The sequence below is a fragment of the Prorops nasuta genome, unplaced genomic scaffold (assembly GCF_024137725.1).
Source record: "Prorops nasuta isolate Cenicafe-Biocafe unplaced genomic scaffold, Cenicafe_Pnas_1.2 PNAS00018, whole genome shotgun sequence".
Classification (NCBI taxonomy): Eukaryota; Metazoa; Arthropoda; class Insecta; order Hymenoptera; family Bethylidae; genus Prorops; species Prorops nasuta.
The window spans coordinates 4,106,871-4,119,094 of NW_027116815.1; positions in this window are offsets into that span (position 1 = coordinate 4,106,871).

Consider the following 12,224-nt stretch of genomic DNA (forward strand, 5'->3'; position numbering starts at 1 on the left):
GATTAAACGGCGAGATAAGAGAGAGAAACCAGTTTTATCGCGTGGTATAATTTGTAGCGAATTCGAATTTTTAGAGCGTTTTCTGCAGCATGCAGTCTAAGCGAATACCTCGAATCAGCTCATAAATTTATCAAAAATAATTGAGAGGCTCGTCGGGGAATCGGAAGATTTGTTGATTAGATGGATCGGGATAGCTATAGGGGGAGGAAGAAGCAAGCATTCGGTGAGTTTTTATCGTTCGGTATTAATTATGCGCGCAAAAGGAGTATAATGAAGCGATTATCCGGTGGTTCGAATGATCTTCTAATCCGGATCACTCGTCTGGCATCCGGGATAATCAGTCGATACATCCACTTGGATCAATATATAACAGCATCTCCTGTCGATTTCTTCCTTCTTCTGCCTCTTCGATCGAAATGCATAAAACACACCAATGATTCGAACAAGCCAGTAACAAGTTTTTCATTCCATTACAAATTAACGAAATACAAGCTGAAGATTTATTCGCGTGGTTTTCAATTAATTAAAATCGATCTCATAAATTAATAAGCGCAGCAGCTTGTCCAGCAGCTTCTTACAGAGGCGTCGCGTAATAATTCAGGACTTTCACTGTGTACGTGTGTGTGCGTGTGTGTGTGTGTGTGTGTTCTCTTACTCAAAGCGAAACTATAACAATATATATCATACAGATATGTACATGTGCAATGTGGAAGAAGCAAAGATTAGGCATTTTTGGATTACACGCGCTATCGCGGAACATTGATATTGGCCGTCATCCTTCTGGCTAACCAAGCAAATGGTCAATGCTAATTCCTGGCTTCGTCCGTTCAACCGCAACGCATACTGGAGCCCCTGCATGAGCAGTCGCAAATTTATGGGGCCGAACTGCAGACTCTCTGTTTCAATCTCGAAAGAAGCTTAAGTCGAGCAAAGTTCTCATGGGGAATCCTTCAATATTTTATTATCTTACTCCGGTACTCTCCTTGAAATCAGAGATTGGCAGAAAAGCGCAGCTCTCGGAAGACAGTATATATTTTTTGAAGATTTAATTTGAGCAAATAGCTGATGTGCGTATATATGGATGGAGATAAACTCTGGCTGGAAATGAGTGATCATGGCGAACACGATAAAATCGCGAGGCGTGTAATTTGACAAGATATAGTTGGAAGGAAAGTACGGCGTGAAATATGAGAAACTTTTTGTTGCTTTATAGGGAAAAGAGGCTAAAACCGTATCGAGCTAGAAAGTACCGGTTCTGCTGGTAAGTTCATCAATTATTGAAGTTTCCGAAAGTTTATAATCCGTAAAACTATAGACTCTCGTACGTCATTAAATCTCGATGAAACACAGTTGAGGCAAATATCGTTGAATCGAGCTTCCGTTTCAGCGACAAGGGCTTCCTCCTATAGCGCTCGAGTTCCGGATCAGAGGAAATACGCGGTGGTGACTGCGTTATTATTGCGATATGGCTTTCTGTTTCCCTTATATTATATAGTTTCGTTCACCTATATATCCGCACCTCGCAAACTTATATATATATATATAGAGAGAGATCAACGCCCAATAAGACGAATCAGCATTTTCCCTCAATTTCTCGTAGCACGCATCAAAGTCTATATACACATACATATATACATAGTACACGAAGGACTTTGCGCGCACGCCTATAAGAGATAAGAGTTTCTTTATCGCGTATAAAATAATTGAAAATTAGTCGGTCGTTTTTATCTAACGTGGGGGTTGGCTCGTGTAGGTGTATTCTCTCATTAAGAAGGTCGCAGAGGCTGATGGTGAGATATTCGTCCGGCTATTCGAGCCATTCTCCTGGCTCGCTCGTTCGTTGCTTCGGATTTGCTGCTGGCCTCCCGGACGACGAGAACGACGTTGTTTCTCTATTTATATCTCGCAAGCCGATTCCTGTCCGTCTCACTCTGCATCCTCCGGATCCTCGTTATCTTGCTTTGCCAATCCCGGGACGACGAGCTATCTCCATTCCCCCGTTCTGGCCGGCTTTCTGGGATATTCCGCGCGCGCGATTCTGACGCTAGCTACTACTGCTGCTGGTGCTGGTGCTGGGGCTGGTGGTGCTAGTACCTCGACTTCGGGCTTCGACTATACCTCCTCTCGGTGCACGTGTATCTATAGCTAGCTCGAGAGAGAGAGAGAGAGAGAGAACGGAACGACTGGGGGGAGGATCCTACTGGAATCCGGAAGTGCCTCTGCCTCAGTCACTGTATGTTCCACTCCAGGGATTAAGCGTATATCAGATCATACGAGATTCCGTAGAATTGAATGTGCCGGCGCGGCCCCCGCATCGGGGATTATTCCGTTATTTTATCGGGAAAACGGGATCGAAGCCAGAGGGCTACAAGGATACACCGGCGGAGAGCGAACAGCTTCGAAAATCGAAAAGTGGGCGTGCATATTTAGGGGCTCAATTTTCGACACACCTCCCTCCTCTCTCTCTCTCTCTCTCTCTCTCTCTCTCTCTCTTGAGAGGCGCGAATTCGCAAACAAACCCCTCTGTTACGCGTCTATCTAATGAAACCTTGTCCCACCCATCAAAACCATCATCCATTCTCCAGCTAACCCTTGACAATAATCTTAACGCTCGTATCATTATACAATAATATATTACAAAAGAAACGATGCTCTTCGTATAAATGCAAATAACATTCCTGTTATGCATAACTCGTTTGTTAAACGATCTTAAAATATTGCTTAAATATCGGCCTGTAAATGCTTGCGTTTCTTCGACCGTTTCGCTCGTTTTCCGTCGATAAAAAGCTTCGAAGAATGCGAATAAGTTTGTTCCGCTAAATATCAAGCAGAAGGAGGAAGAGAGACGGAGCGATCGGAGCGAATGAGAAACGCGAGTTTCTTGTTGTTACGCGTATATATAATCCGAGTGTTTTAGCTGGACCTGCAGTCGAGGCCTTCGCTATGGAACTCGTTTCTTCGAACGTTATCCTCGCGTTGATAACAGTGATTTCCATCCTTTCGCAAATCATCCAACGATAGTTTTTATTCTACCAAGCTCCCCCAATCGTTTCCTGATAACAAGAAACTCTCGAAAGAAGTTTCTCGTTTCTACTCGTTACACGCTCAATGGTAAAATCGCTTATCGATTTCACCGGTTGTGTTTACTTTATAGTAGTAATTACGCGTTGGTATGCAAATAAACTGTTGGACGGTATTAACCCGGGATTGCTCAGGATAATATTGACATAAATATCCTAAGCGCTAACAGGACGGGTAAGAATGTACAAGTGTGTCCCATTGCATTCACGTATGCGGGCAAAGTCCTGCTCGTATGTGCAGCACTGCGAGTGTCAAACCTATATCTATATATGTAGCATGTACGTAGGATCAGAAGTACACTGAAAAACATTGCTACTACACGTAACTAGTGTACGTGTATCGCAGGTAGCCTGTATATAATACAGCCTCGTTTTGCGTACCGTTCGAAAATATCTTCGACTAATCGCCTCTGAAAAAGAAACTTCATTTTACGATTTCCCAAAGGTTGTATTCCTTTCGGGAAATTTATCTAACGACTCTTCCATCCACACAGAAATCCTGAAACATGTCGTAAAACCTTACAACCACGTCGAGTGGAAGCTCGAATTAATTTTAATTATAATCATTCCAATGGATGAGTATTTGTCGGAATAAATCAGCGAGGAGCGAGTTTTATCTCGGAAGATCGGAGTGTGTTTATTTGGAGGAGGTAAATTTTTGAGAGGAGAACCAGAGAGTTGAGTTATGCGCCGATGTTTGGCTCGTGAAGGATTCCCTAGAGGGGGCTAAGAGGTGTCGGCCTGGTTATCGACGTACACGAGGCCGCCGCCGCCGCCGCCGCTGCCGCTGCCTTTACAAGCCCGATCCGTGCCGCAGTTAATCCCTAGCTATTGGCGAACCGGTCTAACGAGCGCGTGTAAACATAATCGCGCGATTCCCGATCCTGCGCCCGAGGGGAATAAAGCGATGAGAGGGGGAGAGGGAGGGGGGGGGGGGGTGAGAGCGCTTCGATCCTACCAAAGCAGATCTTATACCGACGAAGCGAATGTCGCGTCGCGTCGCGCTCTTCAGCTTCGATACCGCCCCGACGCGACACCATTTTATATGCATACACGAACACCTGCGTCCTTCTATCGCAGATTTCGTACCACACACCTCGAAGATCACTCGGTCCCCGTTCCACCACGACTCTTCCTGATTACATTTTTTTCTTGCTCTTCTTTACCAAATATGTATCAATATATATGCCAGAAGCGTCGAATTATCCGTAATTGCACTCGCGACGCCAGCACAGAGGGATTCAGTGGTTTTAATCGATCCAATAAATACGAAGGTGTCTGATCGTCGCTGTTTCGTTTCACGAGCTTTTAATGAATCCCAACGAGTTATACTACGGACTCGGAGAAACTACTTTGCTCTCTATCTCACTCTCTCGGCTATTAAAGGACATCGAAGCTTGACGAATTATTTACGTTCCGTTAATTAGCGGGTAATAATTATGCATTCGATCGAATCAGCGACTCTTCTTTTTCTTGGTTCTTCCTCCTCTTCTTCTTTGGATGATTCGATCGGGCTATATGACACTGATCGCGTTAGGAATAAGGCACCGAGCTGTCGCGTGTTTGATAAATTTTCGGCGTTAAAGGTTTGAAAGAGGAGCGTGGAAGATCGGAGCGGGGCGCGAAGGAAGCAACAGCTGGATACCCCTGGGGGAGTGAGTTAAAAAGTGGCGCGATACAGTGGGGCGCGCGAGAAGCGAGAAAGCATCTTCTTCGAGCGTGTACCGTCCGGTATATACTATAGATGCTATCTGGCCGGACGTCAGATCTTATCTCACCGGGATTTATCCTGAAATTTTGATCTACGATCGCAACAGAATTTTTCCCTACAATAAGACTATGGCTTTATTGCTACCGCAAACAAGTTTGAGGAATGGCCTTAGTCGGACTCGCCCGATGACGTTATAATTGCTTTCCAAAACAGGTTTATTTTTCGACTCGGCTCACGAGGATTCCATTGGATAATCACGCGACACTCGCTCCAATGAAAATCAATTCGATCCCTCCTGTGACTTCTTCCAAACTGATTATCGCTTTCGATAATATTCTCTCTCTCTCGTTACGTTGTCAAAAACAAAAAATTTATTTCATATCTGCAGTACACCGTATATGCGTCTCGATATATCGCTGTAATTGGCAACTGTACGGATTGGCGGATATTGTACTACGAAGCCACGCTTCATTCTCGAGTGACAATTAAAATATTTGATGGAAAATATTGAAACAATGAATCTGCCAGTTACTACACCCATGAGGCTTCCACTGCGCGAGCGTTACATTTGTAGTATACATTTACGAATATATATATATATATATATATATATAGAGCGACGGATCAGTGTGTATATGTACACACGGTTGACTGTCGTTTTTCAATTTTTTCCCTACCTTTTTTCATAGCAAACTCTGACAAAGTAAATGCTCGAGCTAGAGATACGCGCAGGCCGGTTTGGTTGACTCTAACAAAAGCCCAATAGCGTTGTTAACGTAGATAACGATTCGATAATTCGTTCTGGAAATTCGCATAATACGAGCAACTTTCATTCGTCAAATTTTTATTATACCCACATTACGATTCATGAATTTTTTGCACAGTGGTCATTTCAATAATTACCCTAAATATCTCAATTTCAGAAGCATAGGCAGATCGGACTTAATGACGTGCATTTAATGAAGGCTTACCTTGAGCAACACCGGATACGATAATAAAAAGCTGCAAGGATATATACTCCAAAAGAGAAAGAGAGAGAGAGAGAGAGAGGGATGCAGGTCGAACACGAGTAGAGAAATGGAGAACGAGATTAATTGTCAAATGAAAAAACAAGAGAGGGGAGAAAATGTAGATTTTCATACACGTGTGAGCTGCTACTACTACTACTACTACTACTACTACTATAGTATATTGGCAAAACCCAATTTTACGAGAGGATATTAAAAATCACGGCTGAAATTCCCTTCCTCGGGTAAAACAAATACATATAAAATATCATCTATTTTAACTGACACTCTAGCGTAATTTTAATCATTCCAAGCTCTGACACGAGCGAAATTGAATTAAACTAAATCAGCTTGGTGCTATTGTGAAACATTGTCCGACACCTACTCTATAATCCTTTTAATCCTGAAACTTCTAATCTTCTTTGGATTTCCATAATATTACTAATTTCACCAGATGGAAAGAACTCGAAAAATGTTAATGAAAATCTATCTTAGAAATGCATTTAGCAAGCTTCGCGCGATATGCGTGTCCATTTCCCTCCCCCTCCCCCATCTCTCATCCCCCGATCTCTGTGATATCTCGAAATAAAGGAAAGAGCATAAAATCTGCAGGAAAAGTACATCGAGAGGAAAAGTTTTGACGATCGGGGATGAAACATGTATATAGCGATTGATAATTAATAAAAAGAGGGGGAATAGCGGCGTTTGCCGAAGCAATTAATATGGAAATGTAATTTCTTTCGTTAATTAGGTTGGATAGGAAAATTGTGGCAAAGGTCAGTGGGAGCCTTGGAGTTGAAGGTGAATTTATGAAAAGTCGAGGGTTGGAGAAGGTCTTTTGGAGGTTGGGAAGAATTCAAATCTGCGCGGAGGTAACGGCAAACTCATTTGGGAGCCAATTAGGAAATGTCGGTATTGCAGGTGGCGGGAAAAAGAAGAAAATGCGGGAGAAAATTGCGGATCGTCCGTGCGCACGGCTGGGGATCAAAACTATCAAAGCCAGTGGGGCAGATTGATAAAGTGGAAAAGTGGGGAGGAAAGAAAAGGACAATAATGGATGGTAAATTGGCGCGGTATTCGCGGGCGAATTTGCCCGAAGAAAGCCGAAAACACGGCGACGTTAATCACGAAAGTTATAATAAATCGATCCGATCCACGATCGAGCGTCACGCCCGCCCGGCAAGCGCCACGCTCAGCCACGCTTCGCTTCCAATAATAACGAGTTCCTCTCTCCTGCCCTACGACCCTATATATATATACCTAATACCAACGCTATCGCTTTTGCTCGTTCGCTCTTTACTTCCCTCGCTACTCGCTCGACGCTCGGTGGTGGCTGCCACAGTGAGGCTCCTGTGCCTGCCTGAGAGAGGGCTCCTGTCTGCCTCCGAGTAAAGAGGGAAGGGGGAGGGGAATTATTGTTGGCCCGAAACCTCCGGCTACCTCCCAACTTGCCCAACTACTTACCTAGATGCTGTATACTATATGGTATAACACACAGTTTCTACCGGCAACTTTGGCCAAAAATAACGTGGGCGCCCGCATCGCGAAAACTCTATCCTGCACGACTAATTGCCTCCAAGAGCCGAGCGAGACTTTTCCAGCCGGCAATTTAACGCTATGTATCTATATCTACATATATATATATATATATATATATAGGTATAGATAGTGGACGATGGACGGCAATCCGATAAATAATACAATGCAAAATACGTATAGGTATATATTTAATAGTATAGAGGTGCACATGCATGCACTGTTATATAGAAGTGATGAAGCTGCTTCCTCTTTGTGAGAGAACATCCGCATTACGTAGTCCCCTGGGCTTGTGTGCCATGCTTTTAAATTACAGCAAACAGTCGATTCACCTTCTGGAAAACTAGTTTTCCGCAAATTCGCTGCTGAAGAGGACGGAGCACCTAAAATCAATAGGAGCGATACTATAGTTATGGTCTCGCTCTGAAAGCACCCCCCGCGCATAAGAATTTTCCCTCCGCCGGCGAAATCCTCTGGAAACTTTCCTCTCGACTTGCACTGCTAAAATCATCTTTTAAATGTCAGCTGCCTAAGAAAAAGCCAAGAATATAAAAGCACCGGAAGAATTCGTGGACAATAATGAAAAAGCGAGCGGTGCTATTGAAAAAGAATGCTGGTTTCAGGTTTGAACCAAAAAAAAAAGAGGGTGTCAGCGATCAGTGTGTCGAATGTACTATATATATAGGAATAAGGATCGAAACGGGATCAATGGCGATTATAGAGAGCAGTTCTCATATTTCGCGGAAAATTCCGCGTGGAGCTTGAATCAAACGCTGGGAGATAAAATGGAAACTGGTGCAGGCACTATTGCGAATAAAGGTTCGGGAGGGAGGGGGGAGGATAGAGAGAGAGAGAGAGAGAGAGAGAGAGAGAGTTTGCGTGTATACTCGTGTGCGTGGCAAGGTCGAATGGCGAGCGTCTGTGTGCGGGAGGATAAATAGAATTTGAGGGACTTTAAAAGAGGCAGCAGCGTTGTCACTGGGTATACTGGGTGAAAAGTAGAGCGTGAATGGTGGATAAAAAGGGAGAGGGTGTGGGGCCACCCCTCCCCCTCTCCCCTCGGCTTCCGAATCCCCGGGTGAGGAGTCAAGAGTCGAGTATATATTCGAGGTTGAAACTCCGGGGTTTGAGGTTGACGGTGGTCGGGGGTAGCAGACCCGTTAGCGGCATTGCCAGCGGCTTCAGCAGCTTTGTTGAATTTCGCACCATTTGAGCAAATGGCGAGGCAGATCAAACAGTACCTGATATTTTGCCGGTCGCGCTCTGCTATTGTCCGCCTTTCCCTCTCCCATAACCGGCCATCCCATTTGCGCAACAGGAAGATCAGCCTTTTGCCCTATGGGCCGAGTTTGAGTGACGTCATAATTAACGACCACGCCGTGCCACTACCACCACCACCACCGTCGCTCTTCAAACTTCATTCCAATCTGCAATTTGGCAGCGCTAAATAATGACCGATCAAACCTCTAAGCGATGGCACCTTTCCAATCTTTCGGCCAACTCATTTCCTCCCCCCTCCCCAACAATATCTGTCACTCACCCAATTGTAGTATCGATCGATCGATCCTCCCTCTACTCCCCCTCGTCATTTTCTCCTTGAATCACGATACTAAAGCAGCGCGTATCTCTGTCCCGGGCAAAGGGGGAGGGAGGGGTGAGGGCTGCGCACACCACGATTTCTATAACCAATTTCAAAACACAATCGACAGAATGCGTATAGATATATACATGAACGATTCCCGCGCAAATTTCTATCGACTGATCGTTCCAATATCTGCCAACTATTTTCTCAAATTCTTCCGAATGGTCTTTCGAAAATGATTTGCCCATGGGCCACGCAGTCCCTGTCAGAGCTTATATATATACGACATCCATGCTACCAAACGATTGGTATATATATATATATATATATATATATATATACAGGTGTGGAGGTGAAAATCATAGAACTGGTTCTGAATAGCAGCGATAGCCTTGGGTAAAAATTGAAATTGATTATAAATCTGTATTGAGAGAGAGAGAAAGGGATAAACTTGGAGAGTTATAAATATGTCCAATCGAGTCTATCGCGTAGGTATCCTTCGCGGATACATACTTCACCTGTGCGATTAAGATAAGGAAGGAATATATATATATATAGAGAGAGAGAGGAATAAAAAAAATACTGGATATATGCCTCGCGAATAAATCTCGAGAAAAGGGGCAAAAAGTGGCTAATAATATTACGCGTGACAAATGTAAAACGCTTTACCGGCTGTAAAACGTGTCGATAATGTATTTCTCTTGTTTGATAAAACGAAGGAGTGGGGAAAAGAGCGGGAATACGCTAATTTTGCAAAGGGGATAAACAAGAGTAATAAGCCTATCGGGGATGATGTTAACCGATAAAAAAGGGAAAAGTGGAAAGAGCTGCAATTAAAGGTGTAAGGGTTAAAAGGAGAGCGTTACGGGTAGCGAATGAGCGAGGTGATGGAGGGCGGGGTGTGGCCCAGGCTTGAAGGCGGTAGCGTGTATTTATTGTTGCGAGATTCTTCGGTAATGATGAGAGAGTGGAGGGGAAGGTACGGGGGATACGGGCCGGGGATTCTTGTAATAGGCTGGTTAGCCTGCGGCAAACACAAAACACAGTTGGCCAAGCAAAGTAAGCAAGGAGAACCGCGACGCTGGAATACGCGTCGGAATAGATGCTAACGATGATTACGGGTTACAAGTGTAGTACGAGCTGCGACGTACAGCCCATACCAAAGTTAAAGCAAAGCTCGACACGCGTATTTGTAATAAAATAGACTGTAACCTGTTATTTTAAGCAACACCGTGTATGGCAGCGAACCGACAAACGCCCCTTTTCTCAATCGTGTGTAGGGCAAATAGCTGCAGAAAAGGACGGAACAAAAGGGAGTGCTGTTGGGGGGGGGGGGGGGGTAGCGTTAAAAGCGATGATCTCGCGCGCTGCCGTAGAGAGCGAGCGGGTGTAGAAGCTGCTAGGAAATCCAGGCGATCCAGCATCCTTTTCTCAAACAGTCCTGCACTGATCGCTTTCCAGGAACGGACATTGCTGCGAGCGACGCCGCAGCCGCGCCGTATAACAAAGGGAATTCGAAAACTCGCCCCGAGCACACTCCTCCTTTATAGACGAGATTCTCCCCTCTTTCATAATTGTGAAAATATTACTTTTCGCGGATTACAGTTTATTTCGGTCGATAAATTTTCGAGTCTGTTTACTTTTGCCGGGAAGCTAGCGGCAGAAGCTCGCGGATGAGTGGCACGCGATGACGGAGTACAGTTGCAAAGAAAAGAGATAAACGTGCGCGCGGAAGGTGCAGGGATAGATAAATATGGGCCGGTGAAAAGAAACGCGCGAAGAAACGGAGAAAGAAAGATTAAAGCATCGGGCGAGACAAAGGGGGCGAGAGAGTTAGTTGAAAAGAAAGGAGAAAACGTGAAAACTGGATGTTGAAAGGCAAAGGGCTGCACGGGAAAATTTCTCGCTGGCATAAACTAAAAGCGCCAAGGTGTATCTTTTGTTCCTGCTGCGCTTCTCGCTCTCCTCCCCCCCCCCCCCCCCGCCACCGCGTCGTTAATCCTTCCTTCTTCCTTTCGCCCCCTCTACAATTCGCTTCACTTTTTTCTTCTCCGCTTCCTCTTCGCACCCATCTTCCGTTTGACTTTTTTTTACCCCTCTTCGCCTCCCCTCCCCATCTCCTCCTCTCCCCGGTACTGCGACTGCACGTTTTTACCGCCAAACCCGAATTGCAAAGAAATTGCTATTATGGACCGATCGTCCAGTATTGTATCGGCCATTTACCTATATAGCTACGCAACGGTAACAGCAGCAGTAGGAGCCCTCTTTTCAATGAAACACCTCTTCGCAGGGAGAATTGCATGGCCTCGCGGTTAAGAGAGGCGACAACTTATATATATATATATATATATATATACCGCTCTTTTGCTTTTTCAGAACACGCTCAATAAAATACACATATATACCGATCGAGTTAACCAGATTGCCTAATAAACTAACGATTGATAGAAAGCATCCGCCATGTCGGTATAATTATCGAGAGACATTAAAATGAAATTAGGCTTGGATGACCGGATGGAAAAAAACATCAGCCGCGGCCTCCATTTGGAGGAGCTGATGGATATACTCGTGCGAGTCTATAATCAGCGCGGATACGTTGTTTATTATGGAGACGCGATAAGGCTAATCGAATAAAATCGATAAAAAAAAAGAAGAAACAGAGATTTATTTGGACAGGTTCCTATTAAAAAGTCGACGGACTAATCCGAAGCGAGATGAAATTTGAGGCTGCTGCGGCGAGCAGAATGGTAGAAACTCTGGACACGTTCCGGAGATTTTAACGGTCAGTGCGGTTATTAAGCTTGGAAAAATATGACGATATCGTCGGGGATAGTGCGCTTGTCATGTAATAATGAAGTTATATAGGTGCCGCCTCTTCCTCCATTAACATATTTTATTCTCACTTGGTTATCTCGATCATTAGTCGACGACGATTTGCCGCGATTCCACGAAATCCCCCCCCCCCCCCTCTACTCCGTTTTCATCACCAATCTACGAATCGGACCTCGCAAATCATTCGGAGAATATTATATTCACGCGCAGCGCTGATACCATTTTCTTCGAGCCACTGACATTATCTCATTGGCCAACGTACCTAAATTATAAAATATCGTTGACTCGCGCTCGTTGCAGTCGCATTTTCGCATTTATATATATATATATATATATTTCGCTATAAGATTAAGAAGCACCTTACATATAGGTTTTAGGAAAGCCGCGAGTAAATATGGTATATCTGATGGAGTAAAAGCTGGCAATTATGCAAATGCTGATAAATGTGAGGAGTGACGAAGGCTCATTTTGGATAA